Genomic DNA, 16032 nt, shown 5'->3' with positions numbered 1-16032 from the left:
TGGCCGCGCCCGGAGGCCGATGCCCTCGCGGCAGGGTCTGCCTGGGTGAAGAGGAGACGAGGTGACGTGGCATTGCTGAAACTCGAGTGGACCCCGGCTCCTCCTCCCTAGCTCCCCGACTTACAGCAACTCCTCGGCCGCTCCTGAAGGCTCCCCGGGTGACACCTTCAAACGACAAAGATCAAGCCTTCATCACAGATCCGTGCACTGCTTCCCAAATTCCCACGAGAGTGACGAAGCGGGGGTCTGCGGCCCCGTTGCTGAGGGGGGTCTCGGCGTAATACGAGCGGACCGCCTAGAGCACGCAAACAAGAACGGAGCCTAAGAGCTGCACCGGGAATTGAGACCGGAGCAAGAACAACTGCTGCCTGCCACCGCTCACTGCTCACCTTGCCCACTTACCTTGACTGCTAGTACCTGGCTTTAGTTCCTAAAAATAACAACAAAGAAAATAGCTGTAATACAGAGGCACCATTTATACTCCCCCTGCAAAGACAAACGGTGACTGACCTTCTCGGGGGACCCCCCTCACCCGGGACGGGGCCCTCTGCCACGGATTCCATCTGGCTGCGTCTGAAAGAACGTTAGCACAAAAGTCAGAGCACTGCAGGATAACTTAACAGCTCCAGATAGCCTTCATCAATCTACAGATCCCATCTAGAGTCCAAATACACCCCACATTACAAATTTCCAGGCCCCAGGACACGCCCCATTCTAGACCTACACCAGGCTATGCAGCAGGGCAGAGCAGCTCCAGGCCAAATACCCAGACACCCGTGACACAGAACAAGACAAACAAGGGGACACAACACGGGGAGAAAGCTCTGAGCGAGAAGAATGCCCTCAGGGAGCCAGAGACTGCAGAATGAGATGACCTAGCTGAGACTGATGGCGAGCCTCTAAGGCTCAGAGAACCCTGCAGGAACAAGATGCTAACTGAATGACCTATTCCAAGCAAGGCAGAGAAGGATGCCCGAGAACCCTAGCGTCAGAATGCTCTACGGATCTCCGCATCGCTACGAGTCCTAATCTGCTAGAACGCATCCTTGCCGTCACTATTGTCACAAATCACAGCTGTCGAGAACAGCCCAGAACAAGACCTCAAAAGACATCTGACCGGATGCTACTCTGATGCCTGTCCGGGCTCCCGAGCCAAAGGCGAGAAGGAATCAGCACGGGGCCGAGGAACACAGAGATGAAAGATGCAAAGATGGACGCCCGGGCTGCCGATAAGCCCCTCAAAGGACTAAGGCAAAAGACACAGAAGGCACGACAGACAAGTGACACACTGTGCACCGGCACTGCTCTGCCCTGAGCACTTCAGCACTGTGAGGCTTTTCCTTTATGTGGCCTAAAGGGCCACCCCCATCTCCAAAGCTGCCTCCAAAAGCCCTCCCAGCGCCTCGCTTCCATCCCCTCTCAGGGTCCCAGCCCTCGACTTATCTCTCGGACGTCCGGGGACGAGAATCCACGTCCGGTGCCGAGGAAGGCCGCCTCGCCCGCTGGCAGTCTCCTAGAGTCACCGACTGTGGCCCCTTGCTCAGCTACAATCAAGAACACCAAACATCACTGCAGGATCTTAGCTGCACAGCGGCCAATAACCAATAACAATTCTGCTACTCACCATTCTCCTAAGAACGTCCGCCTCATCTGGCCGCGCCCGGAGGCCGATGCCCTCGCGGCAGGGTCTGCCTGGGTGAAGAGGAGACGAGGTGACGTGGCATTGCTGAAACTCGAGTGGACCCCGGCTCCTCCTCCCTAGCTCCCCGACTTACAGCAACTCCTCGGCCGCTCCTGAAGGCTCCCCGGGTGACACCTTCAAACGACAAAGATCAAGCCTTCATCACAGATCCGTGCACTGCTTCCCGAATTCCCACGAGAGTGACGAAGCGGGGGTCTGCGGCCCCGTTGCTGAGGGGGGTCTCGGCGTAATACGAGCGGACCGCCTAGAGCACGCAAACAAGAACGGAGCCTAAGAGCTGCACCGGGAATTGAGACCGGAGCAAGAACAACTGCTGCCTGCCACCGCTCACTGCTCACCTTGCCCACTTACCTTGACTGCTAGTACCTGGCTTTAGTTCCTAAAAATAACAACAAAGAAAATAGCTGTAATACAGAGGCACCATTTATACTCCCCCTGCAAAGACAAACGGTGACTGACCTTCTCGGGGGACCCCCCTCACCCGGGACGGGGCCCTCTGCCACGGATTCCATCTGGCTGCGTCTGAAAGAACGTTAGCACAAAAGTCAGAGCACTGCAGGATAACTTAACAGCTCCAGATAGCCTTCATCAATCTACAGATCCCATCTAGAGTCCAAATACACCCCACATTACAAATTTCCAGGCCCCAGGACACGCCCCATTCTAGACCTACACCAGGCTATGCAGCAGGGCAGAGCAGCTCCAGGCCAAATACCCAGACACCCGTGACACAGAACAAGACAAACAAGGGGACACAACACGGGGAGAAAGCTCTGAGCGAGAAGAATGCCCTCAGGGAGCCAGAGACTGCAGAATGAGATGACCTAGCTGAGACTGATGGCGAGCCTCTAAGGCTCAGAGAACCCTGCAGGAACAAGATGCTAACTGAATGACCTATTCCAAGCAAGGCAGAGAAGGATGCCCGAGAACCCTAGCGTCAGAATGCTCTACGGATCTCCGCATCGCTACGAGTCCTAATCTGCTAGAACGCATCCTTGCCGTCACTATTGTCACAAATCACAGCTGTCGAGAACAGCCCAGAACAAGACCTCAAAAGACATCTGACCGGATGCTACTCTGATGCCTGTCCGGGCTCCCGAGCCAAAGGCGAGAAGGAATCAGCACGGGGCCGAGGAACACAGAGATGAAAGATGCAAAGATGGACGCCCGGGCTTCCGATAAGCCCCTCAAAGGACTAAGGCAAAAGACACAGAAGGCACGACAGACAAGTGACACACTGTGCACCGGCACTGCTCTGCCCTGAGCACTTCAGCACTGTGAGGCTTTTCCTTTATGTGGCCTAAAGGGCCACCCCCATCTCCAAAGCTGCCTCCAAAAGCCCTCCCAGCGCCTCGCTTCCATCCCCTCTCAGGGTCCCAGCCCTCGACTTATCTCTCGGACGTCCGGGGACGAGAATCCACGTCCGGTGCCGAGGAAGGCCGCCTCGCCCGCTGGCAGTCTCCTAGAGTCACCGACTGTGGCCCCTTGCTCAGCTACAATCAAGAACACCAAACATCACTGCAGGATCTTAGCTGCACAGCGGCCAATAACCAATAACAATTCTGCTACTCACCATTCTCCTAAGAACGTCCGCCTCATCTGGCCGCGCCCGGAGGCCGATGCCCTCGCGGCAGGGTCTGCCTGGGTGAAGAGGAGACGAGGTGACGTGGCATTGCTGAAACTCGAGTGGACCCCGGCTCCTCCTCCCTAGCTCCCCGACTTACAGCAACTCCTCGGCCGCTCCTGAAGGCTCCCCGGGTGACACCTTCAAACGACAAAGATCAAGCCTTCATCACAGATCCGTGCACTGCTTCCCGAATTCCCACGAGAGTGACGAAGCGGGGGTCTGCGGCCCCGTTGCTGAGGGGGGTCTCGGCGTAATACGAGCGGACCGCCTAGAGCATGCAAACAAGAACGGAGCCTAAGAGCTGCACCGGGAATTGAGACCGGAGCAAGAACAACTGCTGCCTGCCACCGCTCACTGCTCACCTTGCCCACTTACCTTGACTGCTAGTACCTGGCTTTAGTTCCTAAAAATAACAACAAAGAAAATAGCTGTAATACAGAGGCACCATTTATACTCCCCCTGCAAAGACAAACGGTGACTGACCTTCTCGGGGGACCCCCCTCACCCGGGACGGGGCCCTCTGCCACGGATTCCATCTGGCTGCGTCTGAAAGAACGTTAGCACAAAAGTCAGAGCACTGCAGGATAACTTAACAGCTCCAGATAGCCTTCATCAATCTACAGATCCCATCTAGAGTCCAAATACACCCCACATTACAAATTTCCAGGCCCCAGGACACACCCCATTCTAGACCTACACCAGGCTATGCAGCAGGGCAGAGCAGCTCCAGGCCAAATACCCAGACACCCGTGACACAGAACAAGACAAACAAGGGGACACAACACGGGGAGAAAGCTCTGAGCGAGAAGAATGCCCTCAGGGAGCCAGAGACTGCAGAATGAGATGACCTAGCTGAGACTGATGGCGAGCCTCTAAGGCTCAGAGAACCCTGCAGGAACAAGATGCTAACTGAATGACCTATTCCAAGCAAGGCAGAGAAGGATGCCCGAGAACCCTAGCGTCAGAATGCTCTACGGATCTCCGCATCGCTACGAGTCCTAATCTGCTAGAACGCATCCTTGCCGTCACTATTGTCACAAATCACAGCTGTCGAGAACAGCCCAGAACAAGACCTCAAAAGACATCTGACCGGATGCTACTCTGATGCCTGTCCGGGCTCCCGAGCCAAAGGCGAGAAGGAATCAGCACGGGGCCGAGGAACACAGAGATGAGAGATGCAAAGATGGACGCCCGGGCTTCCGATAAGCCCCTCAAAGGACTAAGGCAAAAGACACAGAAGGCACGACAGACAAGTGACACACTGTGCACCGGCACTGCTCTGCCCTGAGCACTTCAGCACTGTGAGGCTTTTCCTTTATGTGGCCTAAAGGGCCACCCCCATCTCCAAAGCTGCCTCCAAAAGCCCTCCCAGCGCCTCGCTTCCATCCCCTCTCAGGGTCCCAGCCCTCGACTTATCTCTCGGACGTCCGGGGACGAGAATCCACGTCCGGTGCCGAGGAAGGCCGCCTCGCCCGCTGGCAGTCTCCTAGAGTCACCGACTGTGGCCCCTTGCTCAGCTACAATCAAGAACACCAAACATCACTGCAGGATCTTAGCTGCACAGCGGCCAATAACCAATAACAATTCTGCTACTCACCATTCTCCTAAGAACGTCCGCCTCATCTGGCCGCGCCCGGAGGCCGATGCCCTCGCGGCAGGGTCTGCCTGGGTGAAGAGGAGACGAGGTGACGTGGCATTGCTGAAACTCGAGTGGACCCCGGCTCCTCCTCCCTAGCTCCCCGACTTACAGCAACTCCTCGGCCGCTCCTGAAGGCTCCCCGGGTGACACCTTCAAATGACAAAGATCAAGGCTTCATCACAGATCCGTGCACTGCTTCCCGAATTCCCACGAGAGTGACGAAGCGGGGGTCTGCGGCCCGTTGCTGAGGGGGGTCTCGGCGTAATACGAGCGGACCGCCTAGAGCACGCAAACAAGAACGGAGCCTAAGAGCTGCACCGGGAATTGAGACCGGAGCAAGAACAACTGCTGCCTGCCACCGCTCACTGCTCACCTTGCCCACTTACCTTGACTGCTAGTACCTGGCTTTAGTTCCTAAAAATAACAACAAAGAAAATAGCTGTAATACAGAGGCACCATTTATACTCCCCCTGCAAAGACAAACGGTGACTGACCTTCTCGGGGGACCCCCCTCACCCGGGACGGGGCCCTCTGCCACGGATTCCATCTGGCTGCGTCTGAAAGAACGTTAGCACAAAAGTCAGAGCACTGCAGGATAACTTAACAGCTCCAGATAGCCTTCATCAATCTACAGATCCCATCTAGAGTCCAAATACACCCCACATTACAAATTTCCAGGCCCCAGGACACGCCCCATTCTAGACCTACACCAGGCTATGCAGCAGGGCAGAGCAGCTCCAGGCCAAATACCCAGACACCCGTGACACAGAACAAGACAAACAAGGGGACACAACACGGGGAGAAAGCTCTGAGCGAGAAGAATGCCCTCAGGGAGCCAGAGACTGCAGAATGAGATGACCTAGCTGAGACTGATGGCGAGCCTCTAAGGCTCAGAGAACCCTGCAGGAACAAGATGCTAACTGAATGACCTATTCCAAGCAAGGCAGAGAAGGATGCCCGAGAACCCTAGCGTCAGAATGCTCTACGGATCTCCGCATCGCTACGAGTCCTAATCTGCTAGAACGCATCCTTGCCGTCACTATTGTCACAAATCACAGCTGTCGAGAACAGCCCAGAACAAGACCTCAAAAGACATCTGACCGGATGCTACTCTGATGCCTGTCCGGGCTCCCGAGCCAAAGGCGAGAAGGAATCAGCACGGGGCCGAGGAACACAGAGATGAAAGATGCAAAGATGGACGCCCGGGCTTCCGATAAGCCCCTCAAAGGACTAAGGCAAAAGACACAGAAGGCACGACAGACAAGTGACACACTGTGCACCGGCACTGCTCTGCCCTGAGCACTTCAGCACTGTGAGGCTTTTCCTTTATGTGGCCTAAAGGGCCACCCCCATCTCCAAAGCTGCCTCCAAAAGCCCTCCCAGCGCCTCGCTTCCATCCCCTCTCAGGGTCCCAGCCCTCGACTTATCTCTCGGACGTCCGGGGACGAGAATCCACGTCCGGTGCCGAGGAAGGCCGCCTCGCCCGCTGGCAGTCTCCTAGAGTCACCGACTGTGGCCCCTTGCTCAGCTACAATCAAGAACACCAAACATCACTGCAGGATCTTAGCTGCACAGCGGCCAATAACCAATAACAATTCTGCTACTCACCATTCTCCTAAGAACGTCCGCCTCATCTGGCCGCGCCCGGAGGCCGATGCCCTCGCGGCAGGGTCTGCCTGGGTGAAGAGGAGACGAGGTGACGTGGCATTGCTGAAACTCGAGTGGACCCCGGCTCCTCCTCCCTAGCTCCCCGACTTACAGCAACTCCTCGGCCGCTCCTGAAGGCTCCCCGGGTGACACCTTCAAACGACAAAGATCAAGCCTTCATCACAGATCCGTGCACTGCTTCCCAAATTCCCACGAGAGTGACGAAGCGGGGGTCTGCGGCCCCGTTGCTGAGGGGGGTCTCGGCGTAATACGAGCGGACCGCCTAGAGCACGCAAACAAGAACGGAGCCTAAGAGCTGCACCGGGAATTGAGACCGGAGCAAGAACAACTGCTGCCTGCCACCGCTCACTGCTCACCTTGCCCACTTACCTTGACTGCTAGTACCTGGCTTTAGTTCCTAAAAATAACAACAAAGAAAATAGCTGTAATACAGAGGCACCATTTATACTCCCCCTGCAAAGACAAACGGTGACTGACCTTCTCGGGGGACCCCCCTCACCCGGGACGGGGCCCTCTGCCACGGATTCCATCTGGCTGCGTCTGAAAGAACGTTAGCACAAAAGTCAGAGCACTGCAGGATAACTTAACAGCTCCAGATAGCCTTCATCAATCTACAGATCCCATCTAGAGTCCAAATACACCCCACATTACAAATTTCCAGGCCCCAGGACACGCCCCATTCTAGACCTACACCAGGCTATGCAGCAGGGCAGAGCAGCTCCAGGCCAAATACCCAGACACCCGTGACACAGAACAAGACAAACAAGGGGACACAACACGGGGAGAAAGCTCTGAGCGAGAAGAATGCCCTCAGGGAGCCAGAGACTGCAGAATGAGATGACCTAGCTGAGACTGATGGCGAGCCTCTAAGGCTCAGAGAACCCTGCAGGAACAAGATGCTAACTGAATGACCTATTCCAAGCAAGGCAGAGAAGGATGCCCGAGAACCCTAGCGTCAGAATGCTCTACGGATCTCCGCATCGCTACGAGTCCTAATCTGCTAGAACGCATCCTTGCCGTCACTATTGTCACAAATCACAGCTGTCGAGAACAGCCCAGAACAAGACCTCAAAAGACATCTGACCGGATGCTACTCTGATGCCTGTCCGGGCTCCCGAGCCAAAGGCGAGAAGGAATCAGCACGGGGCCGAGGAACACAGAGATGAAAGATGCAAAGATGGACGCCCGGGCTTCCGATAAGCCCCTCAAAGGACTAAGGCAAAAGACACAGAAGGCACGACAGACAAGTGACACACTGTGCACCGGCACTGCTCTGCCCTGAGCACTTCAGCACTGTGAGGCTTTTCCTTTATGTGGCCTAAAGGGCCACCCCCATCTCCAAAGCTGCCTCCAAAAGCCCTCCCAGCGCCTCGCTTCCATCCCCTCTCAGGGTCCCAGCCCTCGACTTATCTCTCGGACGTCCGGGGACGAGAATCCACGTCCGGTGCCGAGGAAGGCCGCCTCGCCCGCTGGCAGTCTCCTAGAGTCACCGACTGTGGCCCCTTGCTCAGCTACAATCAAGAACACCAAACATCACTGCAGGATCTTAGCTGCACAGCGGCCAATAACCAATAACAATTCTGCTACTCACCATTCTCCTAAGAACGTCCGCCTCATCTGGCCGCGCCCGGAGGCCGATGCCCTCGCGGCAGGGTCTGCCTGGGTGAAGAGGAGACGAGGTGACGTGGCATTGCTGAAACTCGAGTGGACCCCGGCTCCTCCTCCCTAGCTCCCCGACTTACAGCAACTCCTCGGCCGCTCCTGAAGGCTCCCCGGGTGACACCTTCAAACGACAAAGATCAAGCCTTCATCACAGATCCGTGCACTGCTTCCCAAATTCCCACGAGAGTGACGAAGCGGGGGTCTGCGGCCCCGTTGCTGAGGGGGGTCTCGGCGTAATACGAGCGGACCGCCTAGAGCACGCAAACAAGAACGGAGCCTAAGAGCTGCACCGGGAATTGAGACCGGAGCAAGAACAACTGCTGCCTGCCACCGCTCACTGCTCACCTTGCCCACTTACCTTGACTGCTAGTACCTGGCTTTAGTTCCTAAAAATAACAACAAAGAAAATAGCTGTAATACAGAGGCACCATTTATACTCCCCCTGCAAAGACAAACGGTGACTGACCTTCTCGGGGGACCCCCCTCACCCGGGACGGGGCCCTCTGCCACGGATTCCATCTGGCTGCGTCTGAAAGAACGTTAGCACAAAAGTCAGAGCACTGCAGGATAACTTAACAGCTCCAGATAGCCTTCATCAATCTACAGATCCCATCTAGAGTCCAAATACACCCCACATTACAAATTTCCAGGCCCCAGGACACGCCCCATTCTAGACCTACACCAGGCTATGCAGCAGGGCAGAGCAGCTCCAGGCCAAATACCCAGACACCCGTGACACAGAACAAGACAAACAAGGGGACACAACACGGGGAGAAAGCTCTGAGCGAGAAGAATGCCCTCAGGGAGCCAGAGACTGCAGAATGAGATGACCTAGCTGAGACTGATGGCGAGCCTCTAAGGCTCAGAGAACCCTGCAGGAACAAGATGCTAACTGAATGACCTATTCCAAGCAAGGCAGAGAAGGATGCCCGAGAACCCTAGCGTCAGAATGCTCTACGGATCTCCGCATCGCTACGAGTCCTAATCTGCTAGAACGCATCCTTGCCGTCACTATTGTCACAAATCACAGCTGTCGAGAACAGCCCAGAACAAGACCTCAAAAGACATCTGACCGGATGCTACTCTGATGCCTGTCCGGGCTCCCGAGCCAAAGGCGAGAAGGAATCAGCACGGGGCCGAGGAACACAGAGATGAAAGATGCAAAGATGGACGCCCGGGCTGCCGATAAGCCCCTCAAAGGACTAAGGCAAAAGACACAGAAGGCACGACAGACAAGTGACACACTGTGCACCGGCACTGCTCTGCCCTGAGCACTTCAGCACTGTGAGGCTTTTCCTTTATGTGGCCTAAAGGGCCACCCCCATCTCCAAAGCTGCCTCCAAAAGCCCTCCCAGCGCCTCGCTTCCATCCCCTCTCAGGGTCCCAGCCCTCGACTTATCTCTCGGACGTCCGGGGACGAGAATCCACGTCCGGTGCCGAGGAAGGCCGCCTCGCCCGCTGGCAGTCTCCTAGAGTCACCGACTGTGGCCCCTTGCTCAGCTACAATCAAGAACACCAAACATCACTGCAGGATCTTAGCTGCACAGCGGCCAATAACCAATAACAATTCTGCTACTCACCATTCTCCTAAGAACGTCCGCCTCATCTGGCCGCGCCCGGAGGCCGATGCCCTCGCGGCAGGGTCTGCCTGGGTGAAGAGGAGACGAGGTGACGTGGCATTGCTGAAACTCGAGTGGACCCCGGCTCCTCCTCCCTAGCTCCCCGACTTACAGCAACTCCTCGGCCGCTCCTGAAGGCTCCCCGGGTGACACCTTCAAACGACAAAGATCAAGCCTTCATCACAGATCCGTGCACTGCTTCCCGAATTCCCACGAGAGTGACGAAGCGGGGGTCTGCGGCCCCGTTGCTGAGGGGGGTCTCGGCGTAATACGAGCGGACCGCCTAGAGCACGCAAACAAGAACGGAGCCTAAGAGCTGCACCGGGAATTGAGACCGGAGCAAGAACAACTGCTGCCTGCCACCGCTCACTGCTCACCTTGCCCACTTACCTTGACTGCTAGTACCTGGCTTTAGTTCCTAAAAATAACAACAAAGAAAATAGCTGTAATACAGAGGCACCATTTATACTCCCCCTGCAAAGACAAACGGTGACTGACCTTCTCGGGGGACCCCCCTCACCCGGGACGGGGCCCTCTGCCACGGATTCCATCTGGCTGCGTCTGAAAGAACGTTAGCACAAAAGTCAGAGCACTGCAGGATAACTTAACAGCTCCAGATAGCCTTCATCAATCTACAGATCCCATCTAGAGTCCAAATACACCCCACATTACAAATTTCCAGGCCCCAGGACACGCCCCATTCTAGACCTACACCAGGCTATGCAGCAGGGCAGAGCAGCTCCAGGCCAAATACCCAGACACCCGTGACACAGAACAAGACAAACAAGGGGACACAACACGGGGAGAAAGCTCTGAGCGAGAAGAATGCCCTCAGGGAGCCAGAGACTGCAGAATGAGATGACCTAGCTGAGACTGATGGCGAGCCTCTAAGGCTCAGAGAACCCTGCAGGAACAAGATGCTAACTGAATGACCTATTCCAAGCAAGGCAGAGAAGGATGCCCGAGAACCCTAGCGTCAGAATGCTCTACGGATCTCCGCATCGCTACGAGTCCTAATCTGCTAGAACGCATCCTTGCCGTCACTATTGTCACAAATCACAGCTGTCGAGAACAGCCCAGAACAAGACCTCAAAAGACATCTGACCGGATGCTACTCTGATGCCTGTCCGGGCTCCCGAGCCAAAGGCGAGAAGGAATCAGCACGGGGCCGAGGAACACAGAGATGAGAGATGCAAAGATGGACGCCCGGGCTTCCGATAAGCCCCTCAAAGGACTAAGGCAAAAGACACAGAAGGCACGACAGACAAGTGACACACCGTGCACCGGCACTGCTCTGCCCTGAGCACTTCAGCACTGTGAGGCTTTTCCTTTATGTGGCCTAAAGGGACACCCCCATCTCCAAAGCTGCCTCCAAAAGCCCTCCCAGCGCCTCGCTTCCATCCCCTCTCAGGGTACCCGCCCTCGACTTCTCTCTCGGACGTCCGGGGATGAGAATCCACGTCCGGTGCCGAGGAAGGCCGCCTCGCCCGCTGGCAGTCTCCTAGAGTCACCGACTGTGGCCCCTTGCTCAGCTACAATCAAGAACACCAAACATCACTGCAGGATCTTAGCTGCACAGCGGCCAATAACCAATAACAATTCTGCTACTCACCATTCTCCTAAGAACGTCCGCCTCATCTGGCCGCGCCCGGAGGCCGATGCCCTCGCGGCAGGGTCTGCCTGGGTGAAGAGGAGACGAGGTGACGTGGCATTGCTGAAACTCGAGTGGACCCTGGCTCCTCCTCCCTAGCTCCCCGACTTACAGCAACTCCTCGGCCGCTCCTGAAGGCTCCCCGGGTGACACCTTCAAATGACAAAGATCAAGGCTTCATCACAGATCCGTGCACTGCTTCCCGAATTCCCACGAGAGTGACGAAGCGGGGGTCTGCGGCCCCGTTGCTGAGGGGGGTCTCGGCGTAATACGAGCGGACCGCCTAGAGCACGCAAACAAGAACGGAGCCTAAGAGCTGCACCGGGAATTGAGACCGGAGCAAGAACAACTGCTGCCTGCCACCGCTCACTGCTCACCTTGCCCACTTACCTTGACTGCTAGTATCTGGCTTTAGTTCCTAAAAATAACAACAAAGAAAATAGCTGTAATACAGAGGCACCATTTATACTCCCCCTGCAAAGACAAACGGTGACTGACCTTCTCGGGGGACCCCCCTCACCCGGGACGGGGCCCTCTGCCACGGATTCCATCTGGCTGCGTCTGAAAGAACGTTAGCACAAAAGTCAGAGCACTGCAGGATAACTTAACAGCTCCAGATAGCCTTCATCAATCTACAGAGCCCATCTAGAGTCCAAATACACCCCACATTACAAATTTCCAGGCCCCAGGACACGCCCCATTCTAGACCTACACCAGGCTATGCAGCAGGGCAGAGCAGCTCCAGGCCAAATACCCAGACACCCGTGACACAGAACAAGACAAACAAGGGGACACAACACGGGGAGAAAGCTCTGAGCGAGAAGAATGCCCTCAGGGAGCCAGAGACTGCAGAATGAGATGACCTAGCTGAGACTGATGGCGAGCCTCTAAGGCTCAGAGAACCCTGCAGGAACAAGATGCTAACTGAATGACCTATTCCAAGCAAGGCAGAGAAGGATGCCCGAGAACCCTAGCGTCAGAATGCTCTACGGATCTCCGCATCGCTACGAGTCCTAATCTGCTAGAACGCATCCTTGCCGTCACTATTGTCACAAATCACAGCTGTCGAGAACAGCCCAGAACAAGACCTCAAAAGACATCTGACCGGATGCTACTCTGATGCCTGTCCGGGCTCCCGAGCCAAAGGCGAGAAGGAATCAGCACGGGGCCGAGGAACACAGAGATGAGAGATGCTAAGATGGACGCCCGGGCTTCCGATAAGCCCCTCAAAGGACTAAGGCAAAAGACACAGAAGGCACGACAGACAAGTGACACACTGTGCACCGGCACTGCTCTGCCCTGAGCACTTCAGCACTGTGAGGCTTTTCCTTTATGTGGCCTAAAGGGCCACCCCCATCTCCAAAGCTGCCTCCAAAAGCCCTCCCACCACCTCACTTCCATCCCCTCTCAGGGTCCCAGCCCTCGACTTATCTCTCGGACGTCCGGGGACGAGAATCCACGTCCGGTGCCGAGGAAGGCCGCCTCGCCCGCTGGCAGTCTCCTAGAGTCACCGACTGTGGCCCCTTGCTCAGCTACAATCAAGAACACCAAACATCACTGCAGGATCTTAGCTGCACAGCGGCCAATAACCAATAACAATTCTGCTACTCACCATTCTCCTAAGAACGTCCGCCTCATCTGGCCGCGCCCGGAGGCCGATGCCCTCGCGGCAGGGTCTGCCTGGGTGAAGAGGAGACGAGGTGACGTGGCATTGCTGAAACTCGAGTGGACCCCGGCTCCTCCTCCCTAGCTCCCCGACTTACAGCAACTCCTCGGCCGCTCCTGAAGGCTCCCCGGGTGACACCTTCAAACGACAAAGATCAAGCCTTCATCACAGATCCGTGCACTGCTTCCCAAATTCCCACGAGAGTGACGAAGCGGGGGTCTGCGGCCCCGTTGCTGAGGGGGGTCTCGGCGTAATACGAGCGGACCGCCTAGAGCACGCAAACAAGAACGGAGCCTAAGAGCTGCACCGGGAATTGAGACCGGAGCAAGAACAACTGCTGCCTGCCACCGCTCACTGCTCACCTTGCCCACTTACCTTGACTGCTAGTACCTGGCTTTAGTTCCTAAAAATAACAACAAAGAAAATAGCTGTAATACAGAGGCACCATTTATACTCCCCCTGCAAAGACAAACGGTGACTGACCTTCTCGGGGGACCCCCCTCACCCGGGACGGGGCCCTCTGCCACGGATTCCATCTGGCTGCGTCTGAAAGAACGTTAGCACAAAAGTCAGAGCACTGCAGGATAACTTAACAGCTCCAGATAGCCTTCATCAATCTACAGATCCCATCTAGAGTCCAAATACACCCCACATTACAAATTTCCAGGCCCCAGGACACGCCCCATTCTAGACCTACACCAGGCTATGCAGCAGGGCAGAGCAGCTCCAGGCCAAATACCCAGACACCCGTGACACAGAACAAGACAAACAAGGGGACACAACACGGGGAGAAAGCTCTGAGCGAGAAGAATGCCCTCAGGGAGCCAGAGACTGCAGAATGAGATGACCTAGCTGAGACTGATGGCGAGCCTCTAAGGCTCAGAGAACCCTGCAGGAACAAGATGCTAACTGAATGACCTATTCCAAGCAAGGCAGAGAAGGATGCCCGAGAACCCTAGCGTCAGAATGCTCTACGGATCTCCGCATCGCTACGAGTCCTAATCTGCTAGAACGCATCCTTGCCGTCACTATTGTCACAAATCACAGCTGTCGAGAACAGCCCAGAACAAGACCTCAAAAGACATCTGACCGGATGCTACTCTGATGCCTGTCCGGGCTCCCGAGCCAAAGGCGAGAAGGAATCAGCACGGGGCCGAGGAACACAGAGATGAAAGATGCAAAGATGGACGCCCGGGCTGCCGATAAGCCCCTCAAAGGACTAAGGCAAAAGACACAGAAGGCACGACAGACAAGTGACACACTGTGCACCGGCACTGCTCTGCCCTGAGCACTTCAGCACTGTGAGGCTTTTCCTTTATGTGGCCTAAAGGGCCACCCCCATCTCCAAAGCTGCCTCCAAAAGCCCTCCCAGCGCCTCGCTTCCATCCCCTCTCAGGGTCCCAGCCCTCGACTTATCTCTCGGACGTCCGGGGACGAGAATCCACGTCCGGTGCCGAGGAAGGCCGCCTCGCCCGCTGGCAGTCTCCTAGAGTCACCGACTGTGGCCCCTTGCTCAGCTACAATCAAGAACACCAAACATCACTGCAGGATCTTAGCTGCACAGCGGCCAATAACCAATAACAATTCTGCTACTCACCATTCTCCTAAGAACGTCCGCCTCATCTGGCCGCGCCCGGAGGCCGATGCCCTCGCGGCAGGGTCTGCCTGGGTGAAGAGGAGACGAGGTGACGTGGCATTGCTGAAACTCGAGTGGACCCCGGCTCCTCCTCCCTAGCTCCCCGACTTACAGCAACTCCTCGGCCGCTCCTGAAGGCTCCCCGGGTGACACCTTCAAACGACAAAGATCAAGCCTTCATCACAGATCCGTGCACTGCTTCCCGAATTCCCACGAGAGTGACGAAGCGGGGGTCTGCGGCCCCGTTGCTGAGGGGGGTCTCGGCGTAATACGAGCGGACCGCCTAGAGCACGCAAACAAGAACGGAGCCTAAGAGCTGCACCGGGAATTGAGACCGGAGCAAGAACAACTGCTGCCTGCCACCGCTCACTGCTCACCTTGCCCACTTACCTTGACTGCTAGTACCTGGCTTTAGTTCCTAAAAATAACAACAAAGAAAATAGCTGTAATACAGAGGCACCATTTATACTCCCCCTGCAAAGACAAACGGTGACTGACCTTCTCGGGGGACCCCCCTCACCCGGGACGGGGCCCTCTGCCACGGATTCCATCTGGCTGCGTCTGAAAGAACGTTAGCACAAAAGTCAGAGCACTGCAGGATAACTTAACAGCTCCAGATAGCCTTCATCAATCTACAGATCCCATCTAGAGTCCAAATACACCCCACATTACAAATTTCCAGGCCCCAGGACACGCCCCATTCTAGACCTACACCAGGCTATGCAGCAGGGCAGAGCAGCTCCAGGCCAAATACCCAGACACCCGTGACACAGAACAAGACAAACAAGGGGACACAACACGGGGAGAAAGCTCTGAGCGAGAAGAATGCCCTCAGGGAGCCAGAGACTGCAGAATGAGATGACCTAGCTGAGACTGATGGCGAGCCTCTAAGGCTCAGAGAACCCTGCAGGAACAAGATGCTAACTGAATGACCTATTCCAAGCAAGGCAGAGAAGGATGCCCGAGAACCCTAGCGTCAGAATGCTCTACGGATCTCCGCATCGCTACGAGTCCTAATCTGCTAGAACGCATCCTTGCCGTCACTATTGTCACAAATCACAGCTGTCGAGAACAGCCCAGAACAAGACCTCAAAAGACATCTGACCGGATGCTACTCTGATGCCTGTCCGGGCTCCCGAGCCAAAGGCGAGAAGGAATCAGC

The sequence above is a fragment of the Vidua macroura genome, chromosome 11, assembly GCF_024509145.1.
Source record: "Vidua macroura isolate BioBank_ID:100142 chromosome 11, ASM2450914v1, whole genome shotgun sequence".
Lineage (NCBI taxonomy): Eukaryota > Metazoa > Chordata > Aves > Passeriformes > Viduidae > Vidua > Vidua macroura.
The sequence above is the reverse complement of the archived record's forward strand: the minus strand, read 5'-3'. Positions refer to the sequence as shown.